At 36.0% G+C, this 14,868-nt stretch overlaps 1 non-coding gene across 1 annotated transcript; it reads left to right on the forward strand.

Annotated features, from left to right (window-relative positions):
- The first annotated feature begins 14,397 nt into the window (after positions 1 to 14,397).
- LOC111757687 (U6 spliceosomal RNA) lies at positions 14,398 to 14,504 on the forward strand. Its single transcript, XR_002791974.1, has one exon. It is a non-coding gene; the product is annotated as a U6 spliceosomal RNA (small nuclear RNA).
- The last annotated feature ends 364 nt before the right edge of the window (positions 14,505 to 14,868 follow it).

A 14,868-nucleotide genomic window follows, 5' to 3' on the forward strand; every position in this document is an offset into this window, starting at 1 on the left:
TCTCTATTTCCTAACCTGTGTAGCTGGGCTTCTGTCTTGGTTATTTTGTATGATCTCCCGATTCTGTACTGAGACCAAATCCATTCTTCAATAGGCAGGTACCTTAATATCTTGTAGTTCTGACCACGAATTTCACAAATGCCACAGCAGGATCACCTCAATAATGCTATCACATCATCTCGGGCATCATACTTGTCCAAAGATATCTACTGTCACACTAAACCTGCAGCTGATATAGATTATTAAACCCTTAGCCTGTATAGCAATGCCAGAAAGTTGCATGTCCATACTACAAGGAATTGAGTACATCTGGATATGTTTGTGGTCATATAACTGGTGTATGTGGACTGTGCCTGTCCAGTTTAATTGCATAAAAATCTGATGAGAAAAGACATATTCCAAGTGAAAAAACAGGTGCTCAGAATACTGGAAAGAAATGAAGCCCTGGCCTTTAGAAAAAAGGAAAAACTCGGGGCTGGGGATTTAGCTCAGCGGCATAAGCGCCTGCCTTGCAAGCAGGCAGTCATGAGTTCGATCCCTGGTACCGATAAAAAGGAAAAAGACAAAAAAAAAAAAAAAAAGAAAAGGAAAAACTCAGACTTTAGGTTTTCAATATCCCTCTAAGCCTAGCACTCCATGAAATCCTCTATGTTAGCTGTATGGAAATAGTGTATAAATTGTAACACTGACATAAAAAACAGCTATAGGGGCTGGGGATTTAGCTCAGCGGCATAAGCGCCTGCCTTGCAAGCAGGCAGTTGTGAGTTTGATCCCTGGTACCGATAAAAAGACAAAAAAAAAAAAAAAAAAAAAAAAAGAACAGCTATAAAGGATTTTGATGCTGTGATAATTAGATTTTTTTACATTAAAAAATAAAAAAGCAGCTCAGACCTGAGGCCAATGAGAATGCTGAATGGAAAAGAAGCTGCTCATTCCAATGGCAATCAGGTGCCCCAGGGTCCATGGGATGAAAACTGTGATTTCAAATTCAGTACAGAACAGAAAGAGAGAGAAAAGCCAGGGCCACATGAGACGAAAGAGAAGCCAAGGAGCAATAATTATATATATAAAAAAAATAGGCTGAGGACATAGACGGTAGAAGAACAAGCCTCGAGGAGTTTCTCATCCTCTTTTTTGACCTGATAGGCCGACATCTCACTAGGATTTATCAGCTCCACTCCCTCACTGAGCTCTCTATCTCTCTGGCATCGTAGGGTATGAGGAAGAGTCTGTGGCAACTCATCTAGAGTACGAGGTCCTGCTATAGAATCCAGTAGAACCCACACGTGCACCAATAAAATTCCCCACTGATCAAACAATTGAGGGTGGGCTAATTATAATCACCTCCCAGGATCTATGTCATAGTTTCCCTTTTTCCTTTATCTTTATCTTCATGGCATGATCAAATGTATCTTTTCTCCCCTCTTATTTCTTTAACAAGTGCACATTTTCATATCTCTTAAAATGACCTGAGAATTCAAGTATAATCCATGGAAAATAGGCATTGCAAACATACCACAGAAACTACTTTGATCTCCTTCTCTAAGTCATCATAAAGAAAACAACTCTTCTAAACACTGGCAATAAGTTGAAGACAGAACCGAAAAGATTCTGAATCTAAAATGTGCCCCCTCAGCAAAAGGAAATTGATCTCTTATTGAATTATAGCCACTGGATGCTGAAGGAGCAGCTCACTGTGATTTTAGCACACTGGAAATGTTGGATGAGAAGCAGATGGAGTCATAATGTGCCCTCTGGACCTAACTCTGGAGAACAAATGGCCCACGTGTCTCTAAGCACCCTGGACAGTTCCTTTGTTTGCATTTGTTATACCCCCTGCATCCTCTCCTTGGGATAAATGGGTCACAGGATCACTGCACAAGTTTAAAATCACGTGTCAGAAAGAATCTCAGTGGTTCTCTGGCACAAGCCCCCACGCTGCAGAAGAAACTAAGGTCCAGGGGTAAACCACTTAACCATGAATCACTATTGGGTGTAGGATAGAAACTCCTCAGGCTCTCCAAGCCTGATATTTAAGGCCTTCTCTACAATATATAGAGATTGACAAACTTACTCTTAATAACCATTTTACAAGTAAAGAAGCCAAGAAATTTGTGCAACTCAGAACATATTTATTTACTAAAGCTAGTTTTTCCTCTCCCCACTCACCTTTGTAATCCAAACCTGAGCTCTGCATGGGGATATATATCATTCATTCCACAATCTCCATGTCTAGATTAGGTGAACCTTCATTCTCTAACTTGTTTCTATCTTTTTAATGGCCTTTTGCCTATGCTTTTTTAGATTGTTGGGATAGGAAAATGTCAGAAACAGTGTCTCCAAGGAATGTATTGAACATGCAGGAATCTAAGAGTACGCTCCCTGGCAGACATTATCTTGTAGGTACGGAAGTACTAGATGTGCTTAGTGGAACAGTGAATCTCTTAATGGTGATGTCGTCTTGACTTCCAGCACTCGTCTGTACCAGTGGTCTCATCTTAGAATCACCAGAGCATTTCGGTGATGTCCCCTCATTGCTGCTGCTGCTGGAAGCCCACGCTGGGGGAACTCAGCGGCTGGAGCCCCTGAAAACATTTTTTGTAATATTTCCTACAAAATTCTTGATGTTCCCCTTCTGTATTACCACTATGTCCCTTTGTCAATAAGTTGTTTTGTTTGGTTTTGCTCATGAATATACTTAGCATGTTTTAGACTCTGCTAATGTAAAATACTTTCAAATTAAATATACTTTCCCAAAAGTATCTTCATTTCCTCTTCTGTGTGTTCTTAATCCAACAAAGGATTTCTTCCTTAAGGTCTTTGGTTTTGACACATTCTTGCCCCTAACATACTTCTAAAAACACTATCCTTACAGATGGGATGCTTCTAAAATACATCCATTTTTAATTCTTACACTCTTTTACCCAAAACTCATCCGATGTCTGAAGAGGAATAGAGACAACTTGGTGTCTGACAGTCTAGGCTGGATTCATGACATGATCTGTGAGCTAAAACCACACACTCTTCTCTTTGGAGGACCTCTTCCAAAAGAGCAACAAAAATGAAGTACAGTGTGATTAACAGTTACATCTTTTTCAAATTTAATGTGTATGTGAATATAAGGTAGCATTGAGTGAATACCTGAAAAATATCCAAATCATTCAGCCATGCCAGTGTCTGAGCAGGCTTCTTCACAGCAACAGAGCTCAATTAAATGCACCTACAAATACATTATTGTAAGGCATTTAAGATATTTCTTTTAGACAGTTTTTTCTCTTTATATTAGTGCCTGTTTAATGCTACATGTTACTTTCACTAAAGAAAGTTGTCATAAGCGTTCTTCCTGATGTTTGAAAGGCAATATTAGCAGCTCTTATCTTGCCACAGCCATAAAGTTTGTTTGTATTCCACCCTGCCCTCCATCTAGAATCCAGACCAGCCAGTATTTTTTCTTTAATACGGTGTGACTGTATTATATTAAACAGTGTACGTTATCTCAAAAGACAACCTCGTTTAAGGACTCGAGGCATGCATACACTACTATAAGACATGTATACACCACTTAAAAGCCATAGGCAATTAATGAAAAGATAATTCAGTGCATGGTAAAAGATACTTACAGATGATTCAGATGTTGGACAATCCATAATGGGTAAAATAGAGTTCAGAGAAATCTTTCCTAATCAGGTCAGGCTACAACTTGCCCTGGAGGAAGGAGAGGACTTAGATATCAGGGGAATAAAAGGATATTATTTCACAGGGTATTACTTGATGTAGAACTTGCCATACAGCTGGGCATAGTGGCACATGTCTGTAATCCCTAGTATATCTGAGTCTGGAGGCAGGAAGATAACTGTGAATTGGAAGTCAGCTTACACATAGGAAGTCCAAGGTCAGGATGGATTATATTGCAAGACTTTGTCTCAATGAATTGGTTTTACAATATTGATGGGACTTAAGTTTGGATCAAAGATGTCTCCTAAAAGGTTCATGTGCTCAGTGGTGGTATTTTAAAAGGTGAGTAGATGATTAAGGAACGAGGCTTATCAATGGATTCATCTGTTAATGGGCTCATACAGAGAGGCACTGTTAGCTGGTATGGCTGGTTGGAGGAACTGACCACTAAACAGCCTTGAAACGTGTATTTTTCCCTGTTTCCTTCTTCTCCCAGCTTCTTGGCTGTCAAGAGGTGGGCTACTTTCCACGGCCAGGTGCTTCTACTGCCTGTCTTGGGCTGACCATGGACTAAAACCTCAGAAACCATGAACCAAAGTGAATCTTTTGTCCTTTTAATTATGGATGTCAGGCATTTTGTTTCAGCAACGGAAAGTAACTAGTGCTTAAAATAGTTCTATTAGGAAAACAGAACAAAATCTTTAAAACAGAAAAAATCATATATGTGTATGCCTTAAAATAAAATTAATAAATTTTTATATTGATTCTCTAAACATTAAAAATAAGCTGGATATTTATACTTGGCATGCATATATATACTTTAATAAGTTTCTTACTGCAGCTAGCTCTCTCTGAAAGTTTCACAAGTATTTTCTTTGGAATATTATACATTCTATGAACTCAGTAATGCAATTTAAAACTTTTGTCCTGGGCAGGGAATGTAGCTCAGTGGCACAGAGCCTAATTGACAAGTATCAAGTTGTGAATTCTGTTCTCGGTACAAAAAAAATAAAAAATAAAAAAAGCTATAAAATAAAATGAAATTTGTATCCTACAGCTTCCTGCAGTTAACAACTGATTCTTTTTGGGGGTATATAACTCTTTTGCTGAAATAGTTTTTCTAAAGTTCCTCAAAGGTAAAGTCAGAACAAATTCTGTTAAGCTTGTTTGCTTAATTCAAGTCCTTGTTAAGAAATCATGCAAATGCAATACCTGGGCCACGATAACATCAATCTTTCTTTTGTGGTTTCTGTTCACTTACTTATTTCCTTTGAGAGCTCAGCTTGACTTGATCAGGTACCCCTACTTTTGGGTTCAAGCTCACTATTTGTATTTGCTTTCAAGATCCTTCTTCTTACAGGTTTTCTTTGTAGTGTTTGCAGTTTTGTAAATACTCCAAAAGCTATAGTCTTGCAGTGTACCAATTATTGAAAACTTTAATAACAATTTTCCAAATAATTGAAGTAAAATTCAATTAAAATTTTGAGAACTTACCTATAAATAAGGTCCAAAACCTTACAGAAAGTTTAGGTCCATTTCTATTATGTTCTTGATTAGTGACAGGTTAAAAAGTAAATACTCCTTTTACTTATAGTTTTTAATATTCAAAACAAAATTTGTTAAGTTCATTTATTTTACCTGTACTTTAAAATTGGTATTATTGTTAGCAATAGCTTTTCTTTTGAACCAATTTTGTAAAGGTAAGATAGGGATCTAATTTCCATGTTCTACATATGACTATCCGGTTTTTCCCCACACAGTTTGTTAAAGAGACTGTCTTTTCTCCATTGTACATTTTTGGTTTCTTCATCAAGAACAAGATAGCTGTGGCTGCACAGATTGGTTTCAGTGTTCTCTGTTCCACTGTATGACTATTTTGTGCCTGTACCATGCTGTTCCTTTTTCTCTGGCTTTGTGCTATATTTTGAAGTCAAGAATTGTGAGACTTCCTCACGGGTCTTTTTTTTCAGAATCGTTTTGAATATTTTAAGTTGTTTGTGTCTCTCTGTGAATTTTAGGGTTTTTATGTTTTGTAAAGAATTAGTATTTTGATGAGTTGTATACTGAATCCAAAAAATATTCAACTGTTCAACTAACACACGAGCCTGGGAGATCTTTCCATCTTTTGGTATCTTTCTTCGGGGTTCTGTAATTATCACTGTAGAGATATTGTAGAGGTTTTTCACTTCCTGGTTTACTCTGAGACATTCTTTGGAAGCTATTATGAATGAAATTACTGATTCCTTATTGGTGTATAGAAAAATTATTTATATTTGTGTGTTGAGTTTTATACTCAGCCGTTTTACTGAATTTGTATAATAGATCTAAAAGCCTTTCAGGTGAAGTTTTTAGGGTCTTCTAGGCAAAGGCTCACATTGTCAGCAAATAATTTGGTTTCTTTCTTTCCTGTCTTAGTACTCTTCATTATATTAATTGCTCTGATTAACACTGCAAATATCATATTGAATAGGAAAGATGCAGTGGAAATGCACACTCTTGTCCTATTCCTGATTTGAGAGGAAATGTTTTCAATTTTTCCCCATTCAGTATGATGTTGGCTGTGGGATTTTATATATAGTTTTAATTATATTCAGATAAAATCTATCTATACCTACTTTCTTCAGGTTTTGGGGTTTTTTTTTGTTTTTTGTTTGATCTTCTGTTATTGTTGTTTGTTTTGGTTTTTTGTCTTTTTGAGACAGGGCATCACTATGCAATTCAGGCTGGCCTTGTACTCAGTTTGTAGCCCAAGCTGGTCTCAAACTCACAATGATTCTCCTGCCTCATCTTCAAGGGTTTTATCATGAAGGAATGTTGGATTTTGCCAAAGGCTTTTTCTGCATTTACAGAGATGATCACATGATATTTAATTTATATCTATACATATGATGTACTACATTTATTGATTTGTATATGTTGAATCATCTCTGCATTTCTGGTATGAAACCAACTTGGTGATAGTACTGTATGTAGTCTTTTTATTGTGTTGTCAGGTTCTCTTTGCAAATATGTTATTCAAGATTTTTGCACATATGTTTTTCAAAGATATTGGCCTGTAGTGCTCCTTTTTGTTGGCTCTGTCTAGTTTTGATAGTACGGTAGTATTGGCGTTGGAGAATGAATTTGGAGTCCTCCATTTCCTATTCCATGTGATACACACAAGAGCATTGGTGTTAGCTCTTGTTTAGAAAGCTGGTAAAATTCTGAAATAAATCCATCTGGTCTGGGGCTTTTCTTTCTTGGGAAACATCCTATTACTGCTTCGATTTCATTGCTTGCTATTAATGTACCTCTTTGCTTAATAATATTTTTTAAAGTGTAGAATATCATGGCTTGTCTAGATGGACGCAATTTAAATAATGAGTTTGCTACTAATTTTATATACATTTCTATTCCATAGGTTTGCTTCATCTGGTAAGAACACTGCGCATGTACCCTGTGACAGCACATGCCATAGAACTGTGCATTTGTGATATGACAAAACATATCAATTAGTCTCAATGTTGAATTTTCTCATTCAATGTATTACTCTGAACAATGACAGAAATTTCACTTTGAAAGAATGATCTTCTGAGTTCATTCTATGAATGGGTGAAAAAATATTTGTAATATTTTTTATCAACTTTGAATTTCAAACATATGACTAAGGTTGTTTCAATCAAAATTTTACAATAATTAAACTCTAATATTCTAAGGCATCCATTGGATATGATGAATAAACTCCTTGACATCAAGAATGATAATCATTAATTACAAACTTGGGTAGAATTGAGAAAATAGTCTCTCAAATCTCTTTTCTGCCTTTTGTCTTTCAGATGAAAAACTTGGTTGAATATACTAATAAAAAACTAGTAAACTTTAGGTGCTAGTAAGTATAGAGTACGTCCTGTATAAATGAAACCAACACAATAACAAAGCCTGGTGACTGCAACAGGCAAACTGAGACATAAGCACTTCAGTTTTTGTATTGTGTCCACAACAAAAGTTGGAATAAATTAATCTGAATAAACAGCTAGTTTTGAAATATACACGAAACATCATCTTTCACAGTACCTTCTACTACAACTATAGATATTAAACCATTGCTTTCAGGCAAAATCTTCTGAAAGAGATACTAATTTTCCAGTAAACTCTGATGTTTCCTTGGAAGATTTATGTTTATTTTTGTGTGGTCATTTATAGCACATGGCCCCCTACGTGGTGGTTATTGTGGACAATTATTTGCTAAAAGTTACACATTCATCATCAACTTTCTGGAGAATAAAAATGTAGTACTTTAATTTTATTTATCAAGCACTTTATTTCATTTTAACTTTACTTCTGTCCAAAGGGGTTATTCCCAAAAACAATAAATTGTAGAATTATGGCAATAAAGCTATATTGTACAGTAAGCTACAAAATCACCACAACAAAAGCATTCACATTACTCACTGATCCTCTAGACAGAACTGCTCAGCCACTATTTCATGCACACCTAACAAAATTACCCACTTTTGCAAACATTCCTAGTGACTGAAGGCCAGACCACTTGGTGCATCTCTCAGACAATGTCGAGAGCCATGCTAAACACAGGGCACAGCTGCATAGCAAACTAAGTATTCACCAGGGCACTCAAGATGAGGAAGAATGAGCCATCTCATCTCACACTTTTTAAACCTGAACATATTTCATTTCTTCACTGAACACCTGGCATTTCTCCCTTCAAAAAGAGGCATTAATTAGTTGTATCTAGAAAAAAATGACTTAACTTCAGGGTAGGTCAAGACCTCTGTTCATTAGGCACAAATCTCACACAGACTAAAAAAGATCTCAGTCATAGCTTAACATAAAAAGTGGTCTGCCAAATCTACAACAAAGTGGATGAGTGCTTTAACTTCTCAGTATTAATGCTCTGTCAAAAACCCAGAGCAAATACTAAGATGCCAGCAAGCTGTGCAACAGACAAGACCTAGGAATGGTGAAAGTAACGCCCTCCTACCTCCTATTACAAGAAAAGCAGAAAACAATCAACTTTTTCTTTCAAATGCTTTAATTTTTATACTATAATGTTCAATAAACACCATGAGTTTATTATATATTTCTCTACCTTAAGAAAAAAAAAATGGCCACATTCCGGGGATACATCCTGACTAGCTGCCTGGGCCCTGAAGGTTCTGGACTCCACCCAGCCAGACACAAGGCCTTGGTGCCATACTGTGGGGATGTGCCCTGGCTAGCTATGTGGGCCCAGGGGTTTCTGAATTCTGCCCAGCAAGGCCCAAGACCCTGGTACCAAACTCGAAGGATGCATCTCTGTTAGCTGCACAGAGCATAGCATCCCAGAGCAATCCATCAGGGGGACACCTGGCCAGCCTCACAGGTCACAGAGGTACTACAGCCTGTCGAGACCAAAGCCCCAGAGTCTCCTACCAAGGAGCGACCAGCTTAGCCTATAGGTCCTGAAGATTTTGAGCTCTACCCATCACAGTACAAGAATCCAATGCAATAGTTCAGGGGTATACCCTAGCTAGCCATGTGGATATCAGAGGATTGAAGCTCTGCCCAGAAAAGCATTCCAGTGCAACCAATTGGGAAAGTACCTGGCCAGCCACCATGGTCCCAGAGAAAAATGACAAAATGAAACAGCAAGATGCAGTCTCAGTCCTGCAGCCCACTGAGAGCAAACCCAGGAGACACTGAAGTGGAAGACACTGGAAATCATTCAACTGGACTTTCTGAAATGATAGCAACTGAAGAAACAATTTCATGAAGCTATAGAGAAAGTCAGATCAGAAATAATATCCCACATTTAAAAAAAAGAAATGACAAATGTTATGAAAGAAATATTGAATGTATCTAGAGAAGATCTAGATAAAAAATAAAGGAACATAATAAAGTGATGGAAGGCTTGAATGAATAAGGTAAGACAGAATGCATGAAACAGACTCAAAGGGAAATTCAGGAAATTAAAAATGCCATTGAAAGCTGGAAAAACTGCTTGAATGGAGCTGAAGATAGACTCACAGATCTTGAAGACAAGATGCAAACTTATGATCATGAAAGAAAACATCTCTTAACAAGGAACCAGGAAACAACAATCCAATAGCTACAAGATGATGCAAAGTGAAACAATATAAAACTATTAGGTGCCAATGAAAAAGCAGGAGTCAACACAACTGACATATACGGACTATTTACAGAAATCATACAGAAAGTTTTCCAAACACGGGGAAAGAATCTGATACACAGATAAGTGAGGCATATAGAACCCCAATTGTCCATAACCAAAATAAATCTTCACTCAGACATATAATAATGAGGGTTCCAGAAATTCAGCACAAGAACAGAATACTAAAAACTCTCAGAGAAGAGAAACAGATCACCTATGAAAGAAAGCCTATCATAATCATGGCAGACTTCTCAACACAAGCCTTCAAGTAAAGAAGAGCTTGGAGTGAAGTATTTCAAGTCCTGAGGGAAAACAACTTCCAACCAAGATTGATGTTACTTGCAAAACTATCTTTGAAAACTGATGAAGAAATAAGATACATCCAAAAGAAAGAACAACTGAAGAAATTCATAACCACCAAACCAACACTATAAAGAGACTGAAAGATGCTCTAGAAAGAGATAAAAGATGACCTCTATTCCAAGAACAACAGCAGAAGGAAACCACTAAGTAGGGCAAACAATTAAAGAGAAAAAATAAAAAACCAGCAACAGAAAGATAACATGACAAGGATAAATCAGTATTTATCAGTTATATCCATCAATGTAAATGGTCTCAACTGACCAATAAAAAGAAACAGATTGGCAGAGTGGATTAAGAAACAAAATCCAATAATATGCTGTGTATAAGAAACGCATTTAATTCAAAAGGAAATTTGTAGACTAAAAGTCAAAGGATGGAAAAAATACTCCATGCAATAGGAACCAAGAAAAAAGGGGTAGCAGTTCTGTTTGTACACAATGTGAACTTCAAACCAAAAATTATCAAAAGATAAAGAAGGTCACTACATACAAACATAAACATGTATGCACCAACTATGGGAACACCCAACTATGTAAGACAAATCTTAATAGACATAAAAAATCAAATAAGCAAAAATACAGTTTTTGCTATACAGGGGACCTCAACACCCCATTCTCACAAAGACAGATCGACCAAACAAAAAATCAGCAAAGAAATAACAGAACTGAATCAAACTTGTGAACGAATAGACTCAGTAGATGCGTACTGAGTATTCCACCCATAACATAAAAATGCAGATTCTTCTCTGCTGCACATGGATCATTCTCTAAAATAGACCATATACTATCCCATAGGACATGCTTAAGGAAATGTACAGGAACTGAAATCATCCCATGCATGTTATCTGACTAGAGTGCAATAAAATTGGACATTAATGACAAAAGTCCCACAAAAACCCCATAAACACATGGAAATTAAATAACACTCTCCTAAACAACCAATGAGTCATAGAAGAAATTAAACAATATCTACAATTGAAGAAAAATGCAAATACAAAATTCCATAACCTGTGGAACAACCCTCAGTGGGAAATTTATAGAATTAAGCTCCTACATCAGGAAGATACAACTAACAGCACAAATAAACAATGTTGCACCTCAAACTTTTAGGAAAAAAGAACAAGTCAACCCCAAAGCTCAAAGAAGGGAGGAAATTATAAAGATCAGATCAGAAATCAATGCAAGAAACCAAGAAACTAAGAAACCAATGCAAAGAACTAATGAATCAAAGAGTTGGTTCTTTGAAAGAATAAATAAAATGATAAAACCCTAGACAATCTTATCAAAAAGAGGAAAGAAAAACTCAAATCTTAAGCAACAAGAAATAAAAAGGTGTAAATCACTACAAACCCTGTGGAAATACAGATTATCAATACCTACTTCAAAAATCTTTACTGTCTTGGGTTCAATTATACAGAAGAAATGGACAAATTCCTAGAAATATATGAATTACCAAAGTTGAAGTAAGAAGATATAAAACTGCTGAATAACCTAATTTTCACTTAACAAAACTGAAAATGTGATTAAAACCTTACCAACAAAGAAAAGCCCAGATCTTGATGGATTCACTGCTGAATTCTACAAGACTTTAGGGAAGACTTAATTCCAACACTCCTCAAACTCTTCAATGATAATGAAAGGGAAACAAGTCTCTCTAACTCGTTCCTGAAAGCAAGTATAACCCTAATACCCAAATCAGAGAAAGGCACAACCAAAAAAGAAAATTTCAGACCAATTTCATTAATGAATATAGGTAACAAAAATCCTCAGCAAAATACTGGCAAATAGAATACAACAAATCATCAAGAAGATCATGCACCATGATCAAGTGAGATTCATCCCAGCAATGCAGGGGTTGTTCAACATATACAGATCAATAAACATAACCCACCATATCAACAGAGCCAAAGGATTGCATGCTCATCTCAATAGATGCAGAAAAAACTTTTGACAAAGTCCAACAGTCATTCATGATAAAAACCCCCTGGAAAATAATAATAGATGGTCTTTACCTCAATCTGATAAAAAGTATATGTGATAGACCAACAGCCAACATCTTATTTAAATGGACAAAAACTGAAAACTTTCAACCTAAAATAAAGAGCAAGACAAGAATGTCCATTATCACCACCCCTATTCAGTACATTCTGGAAACATTAGCCAGAGAAATTAGACAAGAGAAAGAAATAAAAAGAATAAGGATAGGAAGTTAAATTATCATTATTTGTAGATGCTCTGATAATCTATGCGGAAAACACCCACAACTCCATTGAAAGACTTCTAGATATAATAATCAAATTCAATAATGTAGCTAGATACAAAGTCAGCACCCAAAAAATCAATAGCATTTCTGTACACAAGCAACAAATTCATTGAGAGAAAAATAGGCAAAACTACACCCTTCACTATAGCATCCAGAAAAATGAAATACTTAGGAATCAATCTAATAAAGTAAAATATCTGTACATTGAAAAGTACATTACTCTGGAAAAAGAAATTGAAGAGGAGTTCAGAAAATAGAAAGACATTCCTTGTTCATGGATAAGAAGAACAAACATTATGAAAATGGCCATTCTCCCAAAATTGTTATACAGATTTAACACAATTCTGAACAAAATACCTCACAGATCTAGAGAAACTGTTCCTAAAATTTATCTGCAGCCAGAAGAAACCTAGAATAGCAAAGGCAGTTCTGGGCAAGAAAGGCAAGGCAGGAGGCATCACAATCCCTGGCTACTGTGACTACGGCACTGGAATGAAAACAGACCTGAGGATCAATGGAATAAATTGGAAGATACAGCCACAACTACAAACACACTCAGCTGCCTGATCTTTGACAAAGGGGCCGAATATGTTCACTGAAAGAAAGATAGCCTCTTTGATAAGTGCTTCTGGAAAACCTGGCTTTCCATATGCTAAAAACTAAAACTATACCAATGTCTATCAACATGCACTAAGCTAAAGTCAAAATAGATCAAAGATATAAATATTAAAACAGTAACACTAAATCCGATGGAATACAAAGTAGGTAGAAGTCTTGACATAATTAGAGGTAGGCACAGAGTTCATGAACAAAATCAAACTACATGGGATATACTTCCCAGAATCAACAACTGGGATCTTGCCTTATTAAAAAGTTTTTGCATGTCAAAGAAATCTCCAACAGAGTGAAAAAGATTTACAAATTGGGAAAATATCTTAGCCAACTGTCCCTCAAAGGTATTTTATCTAGAACATATCATGAATTTTTTAAAAATCAGGCCCTCAAAAGTAAAGGACCCAAAAATGGGCATCTGAGGTTAATACACACTTCTCAGATGAAGAAATACAAATGGCAAATAAATTTATGAAAAATGTTCAGCATCATTGATCATTACAGAAATGCAAATTAAAATACCACTGAGAGTCCATCTCACTCCAGAAAGAATGGCCAAGTTCAAGAAGTCAACGAATAATAAATTCTGGAGGGGCTATGGAGATGAAGGAACTCTTCTCCACTGGTGGTGGGAGTGTTGACTGGTACAACCACTGGGGAAATCAGTGTGAAGGTCCTCAAAAAGCCAGGATTAGAGGTTTCATTTGACTCAGCTATCCCACTTCTGGACATGTTCCCAGAAGAGTTGAAAACATCACACCACAGTGATATATGTGCACCCACGTTTATAGCAGCACAATTTTTAATAGTCAAATTTTGGAAACAACCCAAGTACCCATCAATCGAGGAATGGATAAAAAAAAGATGTGAAATTTTTATACAATGAAATACTACTGACCTATAAATAAAGATCATATCAAAGCTTTTATAAGTAAATGGAAACAACTTAGACCATACTTATAAGTGAAATAAATCAAACACATGTGTAAATATCATTTCATCTCCCTAGTATAAGCAACTAAAAGGGAAAACAAGACACAAAATCTATAAGAAATATTATATAAGGGTAAGAAACTGTTCAAAGAGGAAAAGTAACTGGGATAGGGAAAAGGAGGAAAGAAGGAAAGGAAAAGGAAAAAAAATATATATATATGACAGGTAAGATGACTCTACTACTAATTCTATTAGTTCTTGGAAAACAACAGTTAATACTCATATGATTAGGTCAGTTTTATACGTCTGTATCTGACAATCTAAGCAATACTTTTGAAGGTAACAATACGCAATATTGCAAACACTGTTACATTCCTGTCATCTTGTTTTGAAAACCTATTCCGGTGCTCGCTTCGGCAGCACATATACTAAAATTGGAACGATACAGAGAAGATTAGCATGGCCCCTGCGCAAGGATGACACGCAAATTCGTGAAGCGTTCCATATTTAAAAAAAAAAAAAAAAAGAAAACCTATTCCGTTATTCTTTTGGGTTTGTTGTTATCGTTATTTGCTTGTCTCTTTTTCCTTTTCTTTTTCTTTTCTGTATCATTTTTCTCTTAAAGAAAGAAAAACTATGCTGAAATGAGTTTGCTTTCCAGCATATTGACTTTAACTGTATAAAACTGCCCTCTTTTAAATCAAAAACAGTTGAATATCAGTAAGTCCCAGTTGATAATTCTAACATCCTGTGCTGGTCTGTGATGGAGAAAAACATGATGCTGAAGCTGAGAAGTAAAAAAATTACTTTGGAGGAGCAATAGAGTAAAACATTAAGACAATACGCACATTCATAAGAGGATTAGAGCATAGATA

Source organism: Cavia porcellus, unplaced genomic scaffold (assembly GCF_034190915.1).
Source record: "Cavia porcellus strain 051 isolate PalLab524CR breed Dunkin Hartley unplaced genomic scaffold, mCavPor4.1 scaffold_9, whole genome shotgun sequence".
Classification (NCBI taxonomy): domain Eukaryota; kingdom Metazoa; phylum Chordata; class Mammalia; order Rodentia; family Caviidae; genus Cavia; species Cavia porcellus.